The sequence below is a fragment of the Augochlora pura genome, chromosome 5 (assembly GCF_028453695.1).
Source record: "Augochlora pura isolate Apur16 chromosome 5, APUR_v2.2.1, whole genome shotgun sequence".
Lineage (NCBI taxonomy): Eukaryota > Metazoa > Arthropoda > Insecta > Hymenoptera > Halictidae > Augochlora > Augochlora pura.
In genome coordinates, this window is record NC_135776.1 from 11,309,904 (window position 1) to 11,332,778 (window position 22,875).

Consider the following 22,875-nt stretch of genomic DNA (forward strand, 5'->3'; position numbering starts at 1 on the left):
TCTTTTGTGTAGGTTTTTATGCAAAATGGAAATGTATGAGTAGAAAAAGTTAAAGGTGATTCCCTGAAGTGTTTAATATGTTTGCAAAAGTGTTAATAAGTAACAAAAGTTGTATATTATAGGAAGTTATGCTTAGAATATGTTATGGTTCTATTTCGGATATATAAATTTAAATTTAATTATGAAGTTATACTTTACTTATATATTATATGAAACTATATCTAAATATAGTATATTGTAGTACCGTAATTTAGAAGGTATTGTACTGTTGTATTGTATATTATTTTACTCTATTCTATTGTATTCTATTATATTCTATTACATTACGTATATTATATTTACATACTATTATTACATACTATTACACGCCAGCCATAATTTTTCACCCGTACACAGAGCACGTCGCCCGGCCACCGGCCACAGTCTTCACCCGTAACGAAAGGGTTAACAATCGTTTCGCGAGAACTTACCGCGACAATTTTCGCCGCCGGTTTAAATCGCGTTACCGCGGCCCGGCCAAGACCAATTTAGAAAGTAACGCAGTTAGCGAGAATGTATTATGCCGGAAGGTCTTGCTGACAAAAGTTTCGTAACTTCGGCCCGGGAAATGTAAATTCTGACAGTGATTCTTCGGTGGCGGCACTATTTGAGGCGGCGCCGCGCGGGGGATTAAGTAGCTATATTATATTTCCGTGGAGGACACCCCCCGCGCAGGATCCACGGAAATTGATTTTTCCGCAGCGGCGAATTTCAGAAACTGGATTAAGCTTACCGCCGCCGAGGCACATCAAAAAGTGAAAAGGAGTTGCCGCGTGGAACGCAGGCTCTGCGCACGGTGCGTAGATAGGGAATTTTATTGTCCACGAACTTGTTGTATGGTCGAGCATCGATTGCACGTTAACAATTGGAAAGAGAACGGCCATTGTTCTAGCTCCGTGTCGGATATATTTTTGTAGCGGTGGTTTCAAAAATCCGTTTATTTTCAAACCAATTCTCTCCGTGTTCATACCCTCAGTTTTTGGTCTTTCAACTTCCACGATTTAGGAGAGCAACATTCTAAACTTTAATTTTGTGCTGCACGTGTCCTGTACGTATTAACATATATTCGTTCACGTGACCAATCACCAATAGCCAAATGACGAAAATTCGTCGTTTCTATGTTATAGAAAATAATTGATTTTTGTTCTTTTAATACTACACTAACTTATCCAAATTTTTTTATTGCTTAATTAAGGTCTATAGATAAAGTACGGTAACGAATTCAGTTACAAAAGTGTGATAATTATAATTACAAATAATCTTAAGTATGTTTTCGTAATTCACATTTATTCGAACTTTAATCGCATCGATTTTACTTTATCATACATATGTAACATACTTTTAGTATATTATATCTATATATATAATACGTTGAATATTATATTTAATGTATATTTATTATATAATATATGTAATACATTTGATATGTATTTATTATGTAATATATATAATGCATTTAATACTTTCAATATTATATTTAATATATATTCATCATATACTTTCTTTCTACATAATTTTATTTCACCTACCCCCTCATTTCGCATAAAATAAAACATCATTTAAAAAGCACAGAAATAAAAGAAAGAAAATCGATCGACAATTTCGCCCTAAATTCACGCATTTCACGGACAACCCAAGGGGATACAGCATTGATTAATATTTCCGAACGTCGCCGGATCGCGAGGTCTATCCGTCAGCGTGCGTTAAATTAAAACGTTCCCCGTCGACGACGCATGATTACAAAGCAAACTCGCGGAGACCCAGGAGACCGATCCAAAATGGTAGCTGTTTAAATCACCGACACGACTCGCAAGATTCAAACGATTTGCCTCGCGCACGCCGCCGTCGGCCGACATGAAACTTCTGCTCGGCGGTGTACGTCTAAATTGCTTCTAAGCATGAAACTCCGTACTTAATAAAATGTCACTCGCACCCTTTCGAGCCGTGCGGCACCGCATATAAGCCGGGGGAGCTGCAGCGTCGCGCCTCCGCCATGCAGCCGAGACGAAATTTACGTATTCCGCTGCTTCATTCCGGAACAGAGGGATACGGCCGACGAGATGTTTGTATTAACGCGTTTGTAATCCGAGGTCTGCGTTATTTCGGCTTCATCAGCCGCGTCGCGATTGTATTACACGAAACTCCCGAACGGTGTAACTTGAATCGACGAATGTAAATGAGCTTTGTTCGGGACGGATGAAAACTAATGACGCATTGTTTTGCTAGCCGACCAGCGCACACGGATTTCACTACGGACCGGTGCAATCTAGTCGCTGGCTGGGTTTGTTCTTAGAGATGTTACGGACAATGTAGTGCAATTTTTCTGTCAACCAAGCAGCTGGAGATATATTTTTGCTTATCGTGAAGTGAACAATTTGGATGGCTCAGGGTGTTTTGTGGTTTTTGATTGTTTCTTTGCGACTGATTTGAAATGGTATCAGTATCGGTAATAAATAATGTATAAGATACGTAAAAACTAGTATCGGTGACAAAGTAAATTAGTATTCGTAAAAATAAATAAATTAGTAGCAGGAATAAAGAATGTATAAGATATGTAAAAATTAGTGTCAGTAATAAATTATGTATAAAATAAGTAAAAATTAGTATGAGTGTAAATAAATAAATTAGTATCAGTAATAAAGAATATATATAATTAAAATGAAACGATATTTAATTTTTTACACTAGATACTTGCTTCGATAATAGAATTAGTCGAAGATAAGATGACGAGAAATGATAAGAGAGTGCAAGTTTCTAATCTTATTTTAAAGCGACGTTAATAAAATAAGATGATATATTTAAAATAATAAATAATAATAATAAGTAACAATAAAAGGGAGGCGAATTTCGTATCCTCATTTGCAAAATGTTTTTTAAGCCGCTCAATGCATAAATTGATTTATTGCATTAAAGAAGAAGTGAAGAAATGCAATTAAATTATGTATATCATTTTTGAAATTCCTTTTACAATTTATATCGAAATTAAACGCATTCAATTTCACTTTTAACAACCTTTTTAAAACTAGACTTTCTTGCGATGAAAACTATTTTAGGTGAAAAAGGTTGATATCTTAGAATTGAGTTCGACGCAAATGGTCATCCCACCGAGAAAATGGCTGACGGACAATTAAATCTCGACGCGCCCCGGTGTCTCTCGCGATGAGAAAAAAGGGTGCTTGATGGGACCCGAATAAATTGTTTCGCGTGCAGAACATCGATAAATCCCGTCCGTGTCAAAAAATATGTTCTCCGAGCGAAATATTTCACCGGGAATCAATATTGTTCCCGGTGAACTTAAACATGGATGAAACATTTCGGAAGGCTGTTGCGATGGAAAGACAGAGTGCGCGAGTAAGAGAGAGAGAGAGAGAGAGAGAGAGAGAGAGAGAAAGAAAATGCGAGGTAGAGGCAGAAGGAGGCTAGTACAAAAGAGAAGGAGAATGCGAACAAGAGGGAGTGTTGAAGGATAACGAGTAAAAGAGAAAAGAATGCGAATAAGAGAGAAAAGGAGTATAACAGTAAAAGAGAAAAGGATACGAATAAGAGAGAGAAGGAGGATAACAGTAAAAGAGAGAAGAAGGACGCTAGTAAAAGATAGAAGAATGTAAGTAAGAGAGGACCGGAGGATGTTAATAAGAGAGAAAAGGAGGATGCTATTAGAAGAGAGATGGAGGATGCGAATAAGGGAGAGACGAAGGATGCGAGTAAGAGAGAAAAGGAGAATGCGAGTAAGAGAGAAAAGGAGAATGCGAGTAAAAGCGAAAAGGATGCGAATAAGGGAGAGAAGAAGGATAACAGTGAAAGAGAGAAGGAGAATCCTAGTAAAAGACAGAAGGATACGAGTAAAATAGAACAAGTGACACCAGAGAGAGAGAGAGAGAGAGAGAGGGGAGGGGGGAGAGGGAGAGAGAGAGAGGGAGAGAGGGAAGGTTCGCGAAAGGCTGCAGAGATGGAAAAAGAGAAAAAGAGTCAGAGAGGGAGAGAGAGAGAGAGAAAGAGAGAGAGAGAGAGAGAGAACGAAAAAGAGAAAGAAAGGATGCTAGAGAAGAAGAAAAAAGCAAAAAGGACGCGCTATCCATCCCGAGCGCGTCGAATAAAACGGATTCGCTGCGGGAGCGTGAACATGCATCACAGAGAGACACGATAGAACGCCGGGCCGCGGATTATACTTTTCTTTCTCGTCACCGGCGATCCACTCGCGTCGGATTTCGTTCTGTCCCCTTTTATCCGCTTCCTTCATGCCGGCTTGCAGCTCTCGCGCGCGCCGATCCAATCTCCGTGTTTTTCTTCGATCTAGAACCCGGCCGCGCGGCCCCATATTGAGACGCCGCAGCCGACCCCTGCGGACTAGTTGCACCGTTACGAGCCAACTACAACCGGATAGGATCCATTCCTGCGGATCGCCATCCCAGTTTCTAATATTCTCCCTGGGCGCGACCGTTGCGGTGGCCCCGCGTGTCGCTGCCGCGATACCCTCTCTTTAATATCGAATATTACGCGATAAGGCCGCAGCCACTCCGACCGCATCCAGACCGAGTCAATTTGCTGTTACAGATGTCACGCGACCAGTACCACGCCTCCTGCAGACGCCAGACCCTGTTATTCTTTCTCGTGTCGACGCGACGCGACGCTGGGTCACCCTTTGCACCAATACCTCCGAATCTCGCTAAATCATCTTTAGAACCAATCATCGGTGAACCATAGACCCTAGACACATATTTTTCGTCTGCGACAAAACTACTTCAAAATAAGATGAGGACAAGATGACCCTTCATCGCTTCGGGACTTCAACCCCATAGAAGAAATTCCATAGGCTAGACAACGATGTGAATACCGCGCTTCAGAAACAAATAAAGCAGTCTGCATTTCTAGCTCGAGACAAGCGTGTCGTTGTTTTGCCTGATCATTGATCCGACTTGGTCTACGGCTAGCTTTTAACCCTTTGCATTCGTGTGCTAACTCTGAGTAACCGCTCCAGATTATTATATAATCAAGATCCTTCTACAACGTTTAATCAAAATATTTTTACATCGCCGAATCTGTTTATATCTAAAAAATTGTTCAGAGTATAACTGTTCTATAGATTGAATTTCGTCTGCATAAATTGCAGTAATAAGTTGTATAAAATGCAGATAGTGTAGATCATCCATAACCATTTTGAATCCGGAGTTAAAATGGCGTCGACTGCAAAGAGTGAAGTCGTTCCTAACAAAGCAATTCTAGGCAGATAGAGCAATTGTCCCCACGGTTTCTTTTCACGATATAGTATTTATTCGAACGATACGATAACACTATAGTCTCTCTTTGTTAGTATGGTCAAAGAGGGTCAGTTGGTTCTTTCTATATTTTATTTGTCCGTTTTGCAGTCCCATGACACTAGCGACGATTTTATTCCCTCCTCGCTATTCCTGCTTCACAAAACTTGATACAACCATGAAATAACATAATTAGAAATATAGCAGAACCCTGAGATAATTTTCTAGATCAAGTGATCATCAAATTGTCATCGCCCGGAATATAATACTGTCCTGACATAACTTTCGAGATCAAATGATTCGTCATCGTTCCGGAATATAACATAACATAATTAGGAATATGACAGAGCCTTGACATAACTACGATCGTCTGCGGCTAGCTTTTAACTTGGATGTTACTTATACAATAGTTATCTTTATTTTATATCATATGTTAATATATAATACATAATATAAAAGAAAGATAACTATATTATTATGCTAATTGTAACTATATCACGTACTTATATTTTAAACAATACATAATTGTGACATTGATATTTTAAATCAAATTTGATCAGATTTATTCTTGCTTTAATGGAAAAATTTGCTGCTCGCGAATGTGCTAATATTATTGTATTATATACAATATATAAAAATATTATATATATTACAACAGTATTTAAGAGTATTACATCAAATAAAATTCAAAAAATATGAGAGATAAGGAAAGGTGTTCTGACATAAGTCTAGTGCATAATAAGTACATCAAATTTTGTTCATTATCACATAACTTAAAATAACCAAATAGATGTAAACAATGACACCAGTTAAGTATAATTTTAACATGCATCATTTTAAAGCCCCGTAGGCGCGTCCAAAATAAACAAATAATAAAACTGACCATAATGAATCATTGCCAATACATTGAATTAACTATTAGTGAACGAGATTTTCATCATGATAAGAGAAATAACTCTCAAGAAATAAATCTCTTCTGTTTTTTAATAACAAGTCCACACCACTGTGCAGCTTGCGCACGAAATTGCGGGTTATACACGCGTCGGTTATTGCACTCGTTGCATGTGTTTGCTAAGCGAACCTCATCCCAAGCCAACGCACAACGCTCCCCCATAGTCACTACTACTGGTCACGTGGTTCTTGTATGTTACCCGACGTAAAGAAAGTTCGACTATAACAACTTTTCCCTTTTTTATAAAGCAAACCGAAAAGTTTCATTTTGTCCATATTTTCTACTAATTTCTGTATGCACTCTGTGCAGGGAAGTGTACAGGAAAATGGTTTTACATCCGACCAGGTAAATTAACAAAGCTTGCAAGCTTGTTATGTATTATTTAAACAAGTGTGCCTTCTGAAATATTTTTTAGACGACGTATTTTTCGATAAAAATAGCGCAATTTTGACTTGTATAATGTTGTTCTACTTGTTCGGTTGTAAAATCGAAAAACTGAATTGTTATGTGGATGTTAGGGAAATTATTATGTTGTTACTATTTTTTTATATTATTAGTAATTATTATGTTATAATAATAGTATAAGAAAATAATAATAGTATTATTATTATTATTATTATTATTCTTTTATATTATTAAGCTTGTGCTGTATTGCTCGTCTTATTTATTTATGGTATTTACCTTATTATAATTAACTAGCGTTTACTGTACTCGTATTACCAAATATGTAATTTCTTATTTTATATTATATTCATTAACGATTTTAGCGCGCGCATAACTGCGATACGTCTCTTAATTACACCGGGCATCGTATGCAAACCCGGAGGAATATGATCTAAAATAAAAGTGAATTCAATTATTATATTATTATTATTATTATTTTCTTATTCATTCTTATATTATTACTATTATTTCCTTACATCATTATTAATTATTATGTAATTTTCATTGGCAAAACACTAAAACAGTTAAACGAAGCGAAAAATTCTGAGATTAATCAATATCTTTTGCAGACTATGTTTCCTAAATAATGACACAAACTAAAAAGTTCGATAAACTAAATAATAAGAGGTAGATCGCTGAAGCATTTCCCACGATGACTGTCAAAATACGTATAGTTTAAAATAATTAACACACATTCGTCCGATAATTTGTTGCACTGCCATTCACAAAATATTTACATTTTTATTATTAATATTATTCACATTTTTTGACACTATCTGTAGAAATGATTTGCTCTATATAAAAACAACGTAACTTGTTAAAAATCATATATTTTTTAGCGAAATTTTGCAAAATAATTTTGTCTTTATATATAAATTTTTAATTTTTTTTTTTGCTTCTGAAGTTAAAAAAAATTAAATCCACAAAAAAGTTGGAATGAATTACTGAAAATACAAAATTATTATTCTTTTTTATTATTATTGATGAATAGATGAAGTAATTTATTTTCGTATCTTTACTTTTATAAATAATTAATATTTCTTCAGCGAATGGTATTGTTCGAAATATGTTCCAGGAAATAGGGGAATGTTGTAAAAGTCATAGTTATATCTTTTTTGTTGAGGACTTTGCAAACTTTGCACGTATTTATATGTTTACGTAAATCATAGTTTAGTCTGCCAAGTGGATCAAATTTTGGTGTACGCTTTGTTGGTTAAATTAACAATAATACAACTGAAATAAATATCCGAACAGGTCTTAAACTTTGATTAAAATTTTTCTATACGCGATGCCAAAAACTACGCTGTTACTTTGTTTTTGTTTACTATTGGATTGCTATGCGACGCAACTGAAGCTGCAATCAATTCTTTATTGGAATGATCTCTGTTTGATAATAATTAGAATTTCATTTATTTAAAATTGGAAGAACAAGAAACAATTACTTTCTGTAATATAGAAACGACGAATTTTCGTCATTTGGCTATCGGTGATTGTTCGCGAAATCACGAATTTTCATCATGCGGACGAATATGCGTTAATAACGCGTGAATAAAACATCATGGTTTCCCCGTTGCCATTATCCTCGAATTAACCTAAAACCGAGCCGTTCCCAGATAGCATTGCGATCGAATAAATGGCGCGGATAAGGACGTCACTGATTATACACCTGTCGTCGATATAAAACAATCGACCGATGGGAAGGTATTACATTTTCTGCGCGGAAACGTCGATGAAAGTGAAATACGACGGCACTAAATCACGGAATTCAAGCCTTCCACCCCTATCAGCATTTACGGAACGAGTTCCTGCAATGATTTCAAAGCACTGTAAGCATTTCTCCTCCGCTCAATTTTCTTAATCGCATGGAACGTCCGACGACTCACTTCCCGGTGCACCGTGCACCGGATCGAAGAGTTTGGTTTAGTGACATTTTGATGGAGCTATCGAACTAAGAGAAACGACGACATATCCTCGATGCGAAATACTATAAAATAGTATTTTCTGTTTATTCGACGCTACTTTATATTGACTCGTCATTCGATTCTAAATATTTCTGTTATTATAGGGTAATTAAATCTATTATTTGTATACTTTTAAAATAGTACGGTAAGACAATATTTATTTTATGTTATTTCATTTTATTTTTTAAGTTATTATTAGCTATATAATGTATGTTAAGTATATTTAAGTATATTAGATATATTATTAAATACATTTAATTATGTTATGTATATAATTAAGTATATTTAAGTATATCAGGCATATCATTAAGTATGTTTAATTTTACCTATTATTTAAAGGATTATATAGTAATATTGAAGCTTACAGTGTCTCAATGTTAAATTTCGTTTTACTTATTTTATTAATCGCAATAAGTATATAATACCGAAGCTTACAGTGGCTAACTGTTAAATTTTTCTTTTTCTATTTTTGTTACATTTACTTTATTAAATGGAAGGTATATATCTTTATTATCGTCATCAATGCATTTGATTTTTGATAAACATTAGTTTCTTTAACCCTCTTAGTACCGGCCAAAAGAGTCTGTATCTGAGCGAAATGTTTAAAACTCGTTTGACGGATAAAGTTTCGGAAAGAAATCGTATAAATATATTTAAAGAATTGTCTTATCTTAATAATAGATAAATTATTGCTTGTTATGATTACCGATTTATAGACTACCAGTCAGCAGTGTTAATAGTTATTTTCTTCATTTATTAAATTTCGTCGATAAGAAATAATATAAATTAATTGTTCCTGAGATATTTTAACAATACGGCGCGAAAGAGGCACGATAACAGAGTAACTACAACTATACAATATTGTATTATATTATACTATGTCATACTATACTGTACTGGGTATTGCACTGTACTGTACTGCACTATACTATACTGTATTATACTATACTGTACTGTACCACATTGTACTATACTGTACTTTACTATACTATACTGCATTGTACTATACTGTGCATACTGTATAGTATAGTACAATGCGTACGTAATACTGTGCGTACTGTACTATACTGTGCCATGGCACTCTATACTATGCTGTACTCATATTGTATTATATCATATTATAATCAGTTTTACGTTACTTTACTTCTCCATCAAATTACGAATCATAAATAGAACTTTTTTTTATTAAATATTAATGAAATGAAGTAGTCAACATTTTTTCCTGATGCCCACATAAAAAATGTCTAACTCTGTATGAAAGAATTCTTCAAGTAATTTCGTAGATGTCAGCGGATATCGAATAGAGTCGAAGCAAACCGATTTATTCACTAAATGTCAGTGAATTCTAGGCACGGCCCGGCGCGGTGACATTCCGCTCGACGCATCGTTGAAAGGAGAAATCTGGGGAAAAGAGTTCCCCAAGACGCAATGCGTGAAGCAGAAAACGAAATTCCTACTTATCACATTATGGGGGTGGAAGGACAGGGCGGTGGACCCTTTCGGGCATCTTAAAAGGAAGATACTATTCGTCCCAGCGGCGTCACCTCTCTCTTCGTGTTTGTACTGCTCGAAAGAGGATTCCTGAGGAACGCGTCGCTCTTCCCGCGGATAAAACGCAATCCCTAAAAATGCTAGGGGAACGTGTGGCTGGTACGCGCTGTGCAAGCCGATGGAAGGATGGGCTGCGTCACGAATTTAGATCCTGAGCAGAGTTTTACATAGAAATCCACGATTTATTCCTGGTTGCGGTACGGGGCGACATTAAAAATTGAAAAGCGACGCACGATACTATTCCCCCCCCCCCTCTCTCTCTCTCTCACTCTCTATTGTTTCTTTTATTCGAATAGACGCGATTGTTTGATCCAAGAATTTAATGCTATTTTTATCGATCTTTTATTATGTATACACGCTTAACTTTATTGAACTAATATTGTGGTAACTCTAAGGAAAGTAGGAATGTTTTTTGGGAAGAAGTAATTAGAGGTTAGGAATGAATTTTGAAGATTTTTAAGTATAAATTATGAACGTAAACTATAAATTATAAATGTAAACTGTAAACTATAAACATAAACTATAAAGTATAAATATAAACTATAAGCTATAAACATAATGAACTATACACTATAAACGTAAACTATAAATTATAAACATAACCTGTAAACTATCAACATAAACTACAAATTATAAACATAGACACTATGACCTGCAAACAAAAACTGTAAACTATAAGCTATAAACACAAACTATAACCACATACATACAAACCACAGTGATAAAATTTTGCGCTCTCTGTTAAAAATATCACTAATAGTGATAAATTAAGTATATTGAAAACAATTGCAGTATTATAGTAATTTTATTTGGACCTGCTCAAATCGATATTAACCTTTTGCACTCGAGTGGTGACTCTAAGGCACCATTAAAATTGCTCTATTCGGTTTAAAAATCATTTTTATAGCAACAAAGTTCAGTTTTAGAAAAACTATTAAAAGTGAAATTGTTGATACAAGTTACAAGAATTAATTTCATACGTATAAAATGCACTTTGTTATATAAAATGGAAATACTGTAACCCAGAAGATTTATTTTAGATTTACAGTTAATATGGTTTCGAGTGCAAAGGGTTAAAGTTGTCAAATAGACTTTTTAACAGTTCCTATTTAACAAAATATATTTACCAAAAAAGGTAGAGAACATTTCTTAATAATTCTCCAATAATAATTAATCAAAATAAAAGTAATGAAAAGAGAATTAAATTATCTGCCTTAACCCTTTTAGTGCCGTGGGGAAACCAATGCCCGTGCGAAAATAACTGGTCGAATTTACTAAGGTTTGGGAAAAAGCTCATAAAAAGCAAATTACGAATGATAGTTAAAAAGTTCAAAACGCAGCGTATTGCGGGAGAAAGAAAGAGTAGTACAATACCAATTGTGCTCCAATATTTATTGAAAATTGTATGAATAATAGGAATATAAACCACGATGAGGAACATAGAAAGAAATTTCTATTCTATAAGAAATATTTACCCTAATTGTTATTTGATCAATTTCATGCTGGTCACATAGTATGAAATATAGGTAGTTGAATTTCAATAATTTTTAATAAAATAATTAGAGCTGTCTGATATCTATCATAAACAGATTGCTATTACAATCCGAAGAAACTATTCCGTGTCGAGTTTCTACATTATCGCTCCATCGTATACGGATTATGGCCACCAATCAGCATAGAATATTGTTTATTTCTAGTATTATTATTATTTTCATTACCGTACGACAAAATCTAATATTTTAAGGTAAATCGGCGAACAAGTACGTTGCAGTTGAAAAGAGCCACTTCAGCAAGGAGAATTTCCGATCATTTATAAACGAAGAGACTTCCCGATTATTTATAAACGAAGAGAGTTTTATAGTAAGCCTGGAAATCGAAAACAGGCTAGACAAGTTCCCAAGAGCCGGCCGGATGCAGAAAATTGGGGCAGCTTGAAAAGCTTTCTTAATTAAACACGACCAATTAGTTTGAAGCGGCGACTCTGGATATAGTATCCCTTTTCATATTCTTTTGACCATGGAGCCCGCGATGTTGCCATTGAGCCCGCGAATTTTCGTTAAAAGTTTTTAATCAAATGTTTAAACAGTAACCGAGTTTTTGAGCAGAACTTTTAATTACCGTGTTCGACGACGTCAAGATTACAAATCTGCGCTGCTCGGAGGAATTATTGTTGGAAAAATTATGTGAGAGTTTATTAAGAAAGATATTATTTTAGAGGAACGTAGTTTTATAAACAAATACGAATCACGCGTCAACAACGTTTTCTCTTTTACGATATGTGAAATAATGCCTACTTATCTGTTTTTATTTTTAATTATTTATTTATTGTCGCGCCACTTTTGCCGGAGATTGTATTGTACTAACATGAGTAGAATTAATATTAGTAACATAACGTAAAAGTTGAAACATCATTTTCTACGTTAAATTCAATCCTTTAAGTTTCTTATTGCATTTGACCTTATTTTCTAATAATCTGTGTTTAATTTCAACTTCAAATTTCAAATTTCAAATTTCAAATTTCAATTTCAATTTCAATTTCAATTTTAATTTTAATTTTAATTTAAGTTGTTAAATATCGCAATTCAAGCAATTTGTTATCCTCATTTAACCCTTTGCACTCGAGCAGCAACTCTGAGGCACCAATAAAAATTGCTATACTATTTCTCAAAATGAATGTATTTTTTAATAACTGTTTTTTTACAATAATTTTAATAATAATTGTAATTTTCAGAGATTGTTCAAATAACGTTGTTTGAACGTTGTTCAAATAACGTTGTTTTGATTGTTAAAAATGTTTAGAACATTTCCAGTGCAAAGGGTTAAGTTACACTATCTGTCGGTGTCGTCTATGTTTAAAGAAATTAGAATAGATGAAACTGTAAAAACAAAACTAAAATCACTCAGCGTGGACTACAGAAAACGTAAATATGTAAAACTATTCATACTCGCTGGAACGCAAAATTGATCTAAAAAACCATGAAATAAATCCCGTAGCAACAATAAATTTTAACATTTAACCCTTTGTATTCGAGTGGTGACTCTGAGGCGCCACTACAATTGATACAGCACGTTTCAAAATAATTTTTGTATTATGAAAACTTAGATTTCAAGAATTGTTAAAAGTATAACTGTTGCTGCATGAGCTACAACATTTTGTTACAACATACATTTTGTCACATAAAATGGAAATGCTATACGTCAGAAAAGTTATTTTTAAATTACAGTTAAAAATGGCTTCGAGTGCAAAGGGTTGCACCCCTATCAAACGAGCGATGCGTTTTCAAAGAACATCACCCGAACAAATCTTTTTCTATTATTTTCAAAAATCGTTCTACACTAGCCATTGAAATCACTGTTGCTCACAATTCGTTCGAATATCCCTCCGAATGACGCCGGGAATATCTGCTGTCGAAAACCGCGGTGAAAGATGGGTCGCGTTCGGCCGTTCTCCAGGGAGGGTGCCAGTGAAACCTCGATATTTACACGTCAGAGAGGATACAACCGGGCTGGTGTACCCGCAAGGCTGTTGCCTACGGGGAGTGTCTCTTTATTGGATAATAAATAACCTCTTTCATTTATAAGAAGGGGATAAAGCGTGTCCCGGAGTGTGTTATCTGAATAGGTCCTCTGTGCATCGGCGAACCCTTCCGCACGCGGTTTCTCTGCGGCGCGCGAACAAGGTTATCGCGCTCCTTTAATATTTGTTTAACGCGCAGACCTTTCAATCAAATCGTGTTTTCGTAAAATTGTTGATTGACGGAGCAGCAAACCGCCGGTTGTGAATCAGCTTGCGTATTTCGAAACGCGACGTGATGCACAAAGGATAGCGCACTTGCTTTGTGAATAGACAATTTTCGATTATTTATAATAAATTTATAATTGGAACATTTGTAATATAATCACTAAATGAAACAATATTTTTCAAAACAAATGAAGACATTTCGTACGTCAACGTAAGTACGATCAACGTTAGTACGTAATATCTTTCGTACTTCAACTTACAATAAATATATACCGTATAAATAAACAACAATTAAAAGAATAAAAGTGACAATAATACCAATCATCTTAATATCATATTTTAATTTCATCAACTTGAATAAATATTATCAACGTCAAAACATCTTTATCCTTTTTTCTCTTAATTTTTATTAAAAATATTTCCCCGTTCTACTTTAGTTTTACCGAGCATTCCACGGTTCTGTTGCAGAAATTACCAGGCGGTTTCACCGTGCATCGTGTAGACGAGGGTGCGGAACGAAAAAAAAAATAGAAAAATTCGATCGCATGACTCCGCGAAATCCCAAGACACGGTTTAATAGGCTCAATTTCAGAAATTGCCCACGGATGATCGTATCTCGCGGAAAGATTTCGTGTCAGCGGCCTTTATCAGCGCCGGCGAAAGGAAACAACGAGACGGGGGGGGGGGGGGCAGAAAATGGCGGCCGGTGTAATCGGAACGCGTTCAACAAAGCGGCTTTAATTAAAACTTTGTAACGGTTCGGATAGCCTGCGGATATTTTTCGGCGGGGCATAAGCAGCCCTGAACTTAACGTCCGGGGTCAAACTTGCGCCGACAGTGGCGGTCAGAATTCCGGACGCGGACGTCGACGTCGAAATGGGTTTGAATTTTCGCGTGGCAGACGAGATTACGAGCGTCGACCAGCGGAGTTCTATAAAAATTACAGCTTGTATTGATTTCGACGTTCTCGCGTGAAGCTCCGTTTTCAATTAACCGAACGAGTCTGTCGAAGACGTGCTCGTTTCGTCCTGGTTCATTAATTAAGCTGCTGAGAAGATGGAGAATATTCTCCATCTTGAGAAAGTGTAAACGTGTCAACCCTTTCGTTACGGGCGTCGATTATAGTCGACGTTAGAGTGTCGACTATAGTTGGCATATAATACTATATAAATATACATAACAGAATACAATACAATACGATCAAATATATTACAATAGAATAGAATAGAATGGAATAGAATACAATAAAATAGAATACAATAGATTAAAATACAATAAAATATTATATAATACACTATAATGTAATGTAATATAAGACTATAAATAACCATTTTCATGTCGTCTATCCATCAAAGCGGACGGCCCTAACAAAAGGGTTAAAGAGCGGGGATGTCTGTCGCGAATGTATTTTACTTTTATGGTGTAATTCGTCAAACAGTAAATTAAAGAGTTTATTTGCGTCACGTTGTCGGTTTCATTGTTATTTCAATTAATATAAAGGTGGGACTTGTTGTACAATCGACCATTTAACAGGTTATAACAATTTTCTACCGAACAAACCTAAAAATAAATTTGTAAAATTATCTAAAATCATCTAAATATTAACTTTCTATAAACTATACGTCGAAATTGAAAATATTTGAATGATTATGGTAGAATACAATGTTAAGACTGTGTCTATTGTCTATTACTACTAATTGTCTATTGACCCAGAAATAGTCTATACCTGAGGTTATTTCAAGCATATTTTTCCTTTACAAAAATTTTCTCTGTCGCGTCGGTAATTAGTTATTAACAAAAAAACACTGACTAATGAGAGGCGAGCTCGATTTGCGCACGAGACGGCCAAGCCAATGGAGCAGATAAAGTCTACCTCCGCTTATTGACTCGGTTGCTTTGCGCCAGCTGATCTCGCCTTTCATTGGTCAACATTTTTCATCAATAAGTCGTTAACGACGCCAAAGGAAAAATTGTTGTAAAGGAAAAAGTTGCTTCAAATGACCCAAGGAACCTTGCAATTCCAAATTGTTAAACATTTTCGGAACACTCTATTGCAAACTAACACAAATAAACAAATGCAAACTAGAACAAAACTACGGATATTATTAAACTATAAATATTATTACCCTAAATATTAACTAATATTAATCTGTATGCACCATATTCCATCGAATAAAGATAATAAATTAATCGATGGCTTTACATTACGTTTCAGGTAGATTAAATCTGGGTTACATGAATATATTAAAACAGAACTACGAATATTATTAAATTATAAATAGTAACACCCTAAGAGTTAACCAATATCAATCTATACACACCATATTCCACCGCATAAAGATAATAAATTAATCGAACACTTTGCATTACATTTCCAGCAGATTAATCCGGTTCACATGAATCTATTATACTACGAACTTGTTTTTCTCGAATTCGCGTGACACGTCGCTTTCCATTTCCCAGCCGTAGGAAAATTGAATTTCGACACAGCGAAAGGAAACGGGTCTCCTCGGTATCTACTTCGGAAGAGTTAAGTCGATCACGCGTCAGCCAGTCGATAAACAATAAAAGCGGATGCATTAGAATCGTTCCGGCTTCGAGCGACAGCGCCGAGAATTTTTATCGCGGATCTACGTATTCCGGAGATTTTCTTCGCACTTGATTTATCGGCGGCGTTCGTCTGCCTCCACGGGCTTTTCAGTTTACGCCTCGCTCCGAATAATAGTAATAAAAGCACGTCCTCGTAAAATTGCAATCTCATAATGCGTTATCGTGAGTACAGGGTGGCCTGCTACTCCCGATACCTCCGGAAAGGGGAGTAGCTGATTTCTGAAGTGATTTATAGTAACTTCTTTTTTAGGAAAAATATTGGTTATGCTAAGAATATAATGGCAGTATAATACAATACTATATAATATGATATTGATATATATATAACATTACTAGAATACAGAAATATATAATATTCAACAGTAATATGTAATATTAGTATAATATAGAAATATAGAGTATTAAACAGTAATATATAACGTTACTATGATACTGTAATATATAATATTAAATTGTTACTATTGAGCAATTATCGTCTCTTATTCCTAATATGGCCAGAAAAAGAATAGCTGATTTTTAAGCTGATTTATAGTAACTTCCTTTTTAATAAAAATAGTGTTTATGTCAAGGTTATAGTAAGCTCGGGGAATATGATTTGATTAATAAAAGAATTAGTATTAATATAATATAAAGTAATATAATATAATATTAACATATTATATAGTAATATAGAGTAAAGAGATATAGAATAGTGGACAGAAATATATAATATTACTATAATAAAGAAATATATAATATTGAATTGTTACTATTGAGCAATTATCGCAAATACGGGGTAGCCTGTTATTCCTGATACGACCGGAAAGAGAATAGCTGAATTCTGAGCTGATTTATAGTAATTTGTTACTAATAAATCTGCCTATCGCTCTACTAATAATTAATACTAACAATTCGTTCTTGCTAAATCTACTTGTCACTCTACTAAATAATTAATATTACTAATTGATTACTACTACATCTACCTATCGTTATACTAAATAATTTATACTAACAAATCGTTACTACTAAATCTACCTGTTGCTCTAATAAATAATTAATACTAATAATTTGTTACTGGTAAATCTATTTATCGCTCTACTAATCGCCAAAAGTGGCTTATATAAAAGAGGTGTAATAACATTTTATGTTATATTGCTCTTTACGGAATTTTTAATTCTTTCTTTATTATCTAGAAATTATCTCTTTTTAATTACACTATTTTTATTTCTAATGACTCACAAAATTTCTGGATAACCAAGTTTGTACGATCTTTTTCATTCAATAATATAATTATAACAGAACATGCTATAATAATAAAGTATCGCTAAAACTGTTTCATTGAGCCACTTTCAGACTTTAATTTATAAGAATAAAAGAATGAAATGAAATGTGAAATTAAATATGATTTAATAAACATTAAAAAAGTAAAATTAGAGATGAGTGAAATTAAAAATAACGTCAATGTGCAAAGTAGTGAATCATGTGATGATTCTTTGATTCAATTTACTAACAAACAATAATATATTACAACAGAGCCATAAATATTCATCCTTATGAAAAATTAAAAAATTTGAACACTGAATTTAAATTTATTACTTCTAACATAGATTGATTTTTCCAGTAACATAAAAATGGTAACGTTACTAATAATTACCTTTAGCTTATTTTCTCTCATAAATTTTATATGCCCTTAAATAAAAGTTACATTCTATTTTTACATTCTACAATATTCATTTCGCTTTGAATTATAAAAGAAATTTCAAAAAACATCATACATTATTTCATTACACTGCTCCAGTCTCTGTTTTATGAATTTAATCAATATAAACAGCAAGCGACCCATATATCGCCATAAATAAAACACTTATTTTCTATACCAAAAAAAGCGTCGAAACAATTAGAATAATTATTCTACCGATCCAAACATTGCATCCTATTTTTCTCTAGTAGTATAAAAATCATCCCCTCAAAAGCACCAACATGTCTCGACCACCAGTGTCGATAGCACCTTAGAATCGACAATATTTCCAAAGACAACAATACCCACGAAATCAATAAATATTCATTTCGAGAAAGCCCGTCGTCATGAATATTAAATCCCCACACATGCAACAGAGCCACTCGAATTCCAGCTGACTGACTGATTAACCCTTAGCACTCCAAGAATTTTACAGATCGCTGCAACGATGACTTAAGCTTGGTAGTATTATTGCCCGTTAGAGTGATAAGGGTTACATTATATACACAAATATAAATTATAAATTATATTATAATTATATAAAGTATTAGGGTGTCCCATAAGTTCTTCCTGCACCACGCTATCTATGACCTCGAAAGTATGCTCCATGAAAATTCGAGATATACAATTATAATTACTTTAGTTTTATTGCCGTGCCCTTAAAATAATTTTCTAATTATTCTAGCTCTTATATTAATTGGAAATCAAATGTCTATATATTATAATTATATAAATTATATAACAAGGAGAGCTATTATCCTGTTGAGACATTTAAAAGATACCCTAAGTTTTCAGAAGAACGAAGAAGCGGATTGCCAGCGTGCGTCGAGCCTAGATTTCTAAGTCTTTCCAAGCGTGTGTCGCCGAAAGAAGAGGCCGCCGAGACGATAGAGAAAAAGAGAGAGAGTGAGCTGGTAAGAAACGTCTCGAGAAAACTGGCGGACGAATGGAAAGCAAACAGGAGTCGCCTATCCCGGATCCTGCGAGTATTCCATCGATTGACTACGTATTTCTCTCGGACCTACCCCCTATTTCATTCTTCCCTGACAATTCTCAAGACACCTCGAGCTATTCTTTCCGCGAATGCAATAACAGCCGGCGAGAGAAGGCCGAGCGAAGGGAAGGAAGACGTCGCTCGGGGAACTTTGCGTCCTTCCACGGCACTCAATTATTACTAGTGTACGGCCGGGTCAATCTCGGGCTACTTTAAATTACTTAGCCGGCGAGCCGGTCCCGCTGGACGGGAAACTTCACGGAATGTCTCCTCGGGGAAATTTCCAGCAGCTGATCGAAAACTAATTCGTCGTGCGACCTGCTACCACGACTACGCGCGGGAATCTGCTGCGCGTAGTACGCGCTGTCGCGCGACGTCCTGCGCCCTGATAAACGTCAATCGCTGTGAATGTCAGCTTTGCCGGGTTTCCGGATGAGCTTTCGATGTCGCACTGTGTTTCCTTTGCGCGAACGCGCCCCTCGCTTCTCTGCGAACACCGTCGAAGATGAAAAACTCATTACCTCGAGTTTCTTAACCTGTCAGGGGAGATCTAATGTCGGTTTAATAATTCTGGGAAATATCAGTTCTTTCGATTTTTGTCCATGAATAGGTCGAACTTCTTGTCGAATTTTTCAAAGGTGGGCAACCATTTTCCAAAGTTATGTGAAAGTTATATTACAGTTATATCAAAATTATGTCAAAGTTATATTACAATTACGTCAAAGTTATGCCAAACTGATATCATAGCCATCAAAGCCTTGCCGAAGTTATGTCAAAGTTATATCAAAGCTTTGTCAAAGTTATGTCAAAGTTATGTCAAAGTTATGTCAAAGTTATGTGAAAGTTATATCGAATTTCTTGTCGCATTTTTCAAAGGTTGGTAATCTCTGGCCTTATAATGACGAGTTTTAGATTCGTGGCAAATATTTGGTATGTAATCTAATAAATGCGTTTACAATGTGGTTCTTCTGAATTGAAATATAATTAGGATGTTTTTGTTTCATTTTGTTTTGAAATTATCTCGTTTTATTAAAGAAATGGTTAATTATTTCCGTAATGGGTCTGATACGATATTTGCAAGGTAAAGAGTTAACATTTTATTTTCCGGTATTTAAAATATCCTAATTTTTGTAGTCTAATATTTTGTTTTTTGTAAAATGTCAACAAACTGGCTAAACAGTTTGTTTTGCTTGTATTATTCATTAAAAACCATATATTTTTTTAATATCCCACCTATATTTCGGGCGTAACTAACTGTTCAAGCAAATGTTTGCACGATCAAGTAATAAAGCCGATAAGAATGTATGCGATAAATAAAACATAATCAAAAGACTGTACGAGAGACTGCGAGTCTTAACGCAGGATAGACAATATTTAGTGATGTCAACAATTATTATGATGAAGCTGTTAAAAAATGAAAATTAGGCATTTGGTTTAGTTTCATATTGGTTTTTATTTGCGCAGTACAAATATTATTTAATACCGTTAAAAGTTATTAAGATGAAGCCCTTATAAAAGAAATAGACCTTTGCTTTACTTTTAGTTCAGTTTGTTTTTGAAAAATCTGTTTTATCCATAATAATGATTTATATTATATTTAATAACATTTTGTATCAGCTCAATTTATCCGGGTGGTTTGTCCCCATTCTAGCATAATTAAAGGTTAAAGGTTAATCGAGGTTCTAACGTACTAACGAGACCAAATATACCGCAAGGAATAAATTGTCCTGGGAGTAATTATTGGAAACCGTGACGAGTACAGGAACTTTTTATGATTACATTTCGACGTTCTATAACTAATTGCGTCGCTGTCCAATACTCTAGGGGGAAGACGAGCTCGTCCATGACACTTAAAACATCGACTGATCAAAAGGATTGCTTCGTAATTACAAGTTCCCATACGCATTCCAATTTACATAAATAACCTTGTTTAAACCTAGAGTATTCGAAGAATTCATTTTCTTGATCAAAGTATTCCTGATAACTAGACTGTGAATTATTATGCAAAGTAAAAATGGGTCTGCACTAATTACAAGATATAAAAGCTACGTAACTATCGAATTCTTTCCGTAATCGTTTTAATAAATTGAAAATAATGCAATAATATTTTTTAATTAATTTAACTGTTTTTATCGCTTTGTATTTGATTTATTTGTTTTATATATTTGTGGTAAAATTAAGCAGTTGCAATTCAATGTAGTAGAGATAATAATAGAATTCAAAGATATAGATACGTTATTTTTAATTTATTGACATTATTTACGCGATGTAAAAGAAATTACTAGGTAAACAAAATACTGAATTACTATTTATTCTTAATATTCTTTATAAATTTGTAACAATTACTGAAATATTAAAAAGTGGAATGAGAATGTTCTTCTGCAATTGTATTGTAATAAATATATTTTAACACATTTATTGTTAGTGAAAGACACTAAACCACTTTTTCAGGTAACGACATATATAACTGCTACAAATACAATTTATATGTACATATGCATATGTTTTTGTAATTTTTATTTCATATGAAACACTGCAGTACAATAACTTAACAAAAGATTGAATTACACAGTTACTCAAATTTCGAAAGTGGAATCAAGATATTCTTCTGGAATTGTATTATATTAAATATGTTTAAACACAGTTATTGTCAGTAGAAAAATCCAAACCACTCTTTCAAGTAAAACCATATATAACTGTTACAAATATAATTTAATGTAACAATGTATTCTTGTAATTTTGATTTCGCTCGGAACGCCGCAGTCTAATTATAACACGTGCACAGTAGAAACGTAACAAATATTTCTTTCGATTTTGTTCTCGCGTGTCATAATCTTGTAAATGCCAGAACTGTACAAAGGTTCGCGATCGAATAAACGCGAAGCAAATAATTTCTCTCATTTTCCATTGGAAAAGGATTTTCTATTCATATTTGCGTGAAGAATGGATCGCGCTCTGCTCCTGAGAGGCATTGTACGGTTGTTTAAAATACGATATCAGTGATTTTAATCAGAAATTGTCCGATATTAGCCGACGCGGCCGTGCACGATATAAAACTCGTTGATGTTCAAAATTGTTTGACCGTTTCAAAGACGTGGAGGGAAACAAAGCCGAATTGGACACAATGAGAGGCGCGCATATTTCGTAAAAACAACAACTAAAAATCTTCCGTTCCGTCGCAATAACGAGGCCGATTTGTTTCGCGAACCAAGATTTATGCCGTGTTCGCTGGGCGCATTAATTCGCCAAGAGGAACGATTTAATGCAAATGTAATTGGATCCAGTCAGCGGGTCTCGACGAGAAATTAAAGCGAGAGGCGGTGAAAGAATTTGATATTTATACACACAATATTTCGACCCGGCAATTTATACAATAATATTATAAGTTTAGATGATAATCAGTTAAATGCGAAGATTTGTGGAATATTATATATATTCCAAGTTTATTGCTGTATCGGTTAGAAATTTTCTTGTTTGTATCCATCGTCTTGTATATCCAAGTAGTCTTTGCATCTTTTTATTAGTGAATTGTGATTTTAACTCCTTCGTTACGGATGCCGATGTAGTCGGCGCCCGCGAAAGTTGCTGTATGTAAGACTATGATCGGCAT

The 22,875-nt window shown here is 34.5% G+C and overlaps 1 protein-coding gene across 1 annotated transcript in view; it reads right to left on the reverse strand.

The window, feature by feature from the left end:
- LOC144470031 (protein O-mannosyl-transferase TMTC1-like) overlaps positions 1–22,875 on the reverse strand; it is a 489,418-nt gene that overhangs the window by 5,014 nt on the left and 461,529 nt on the right. The gene's annotated exons all lie outside the window — the stretch shown is intronic.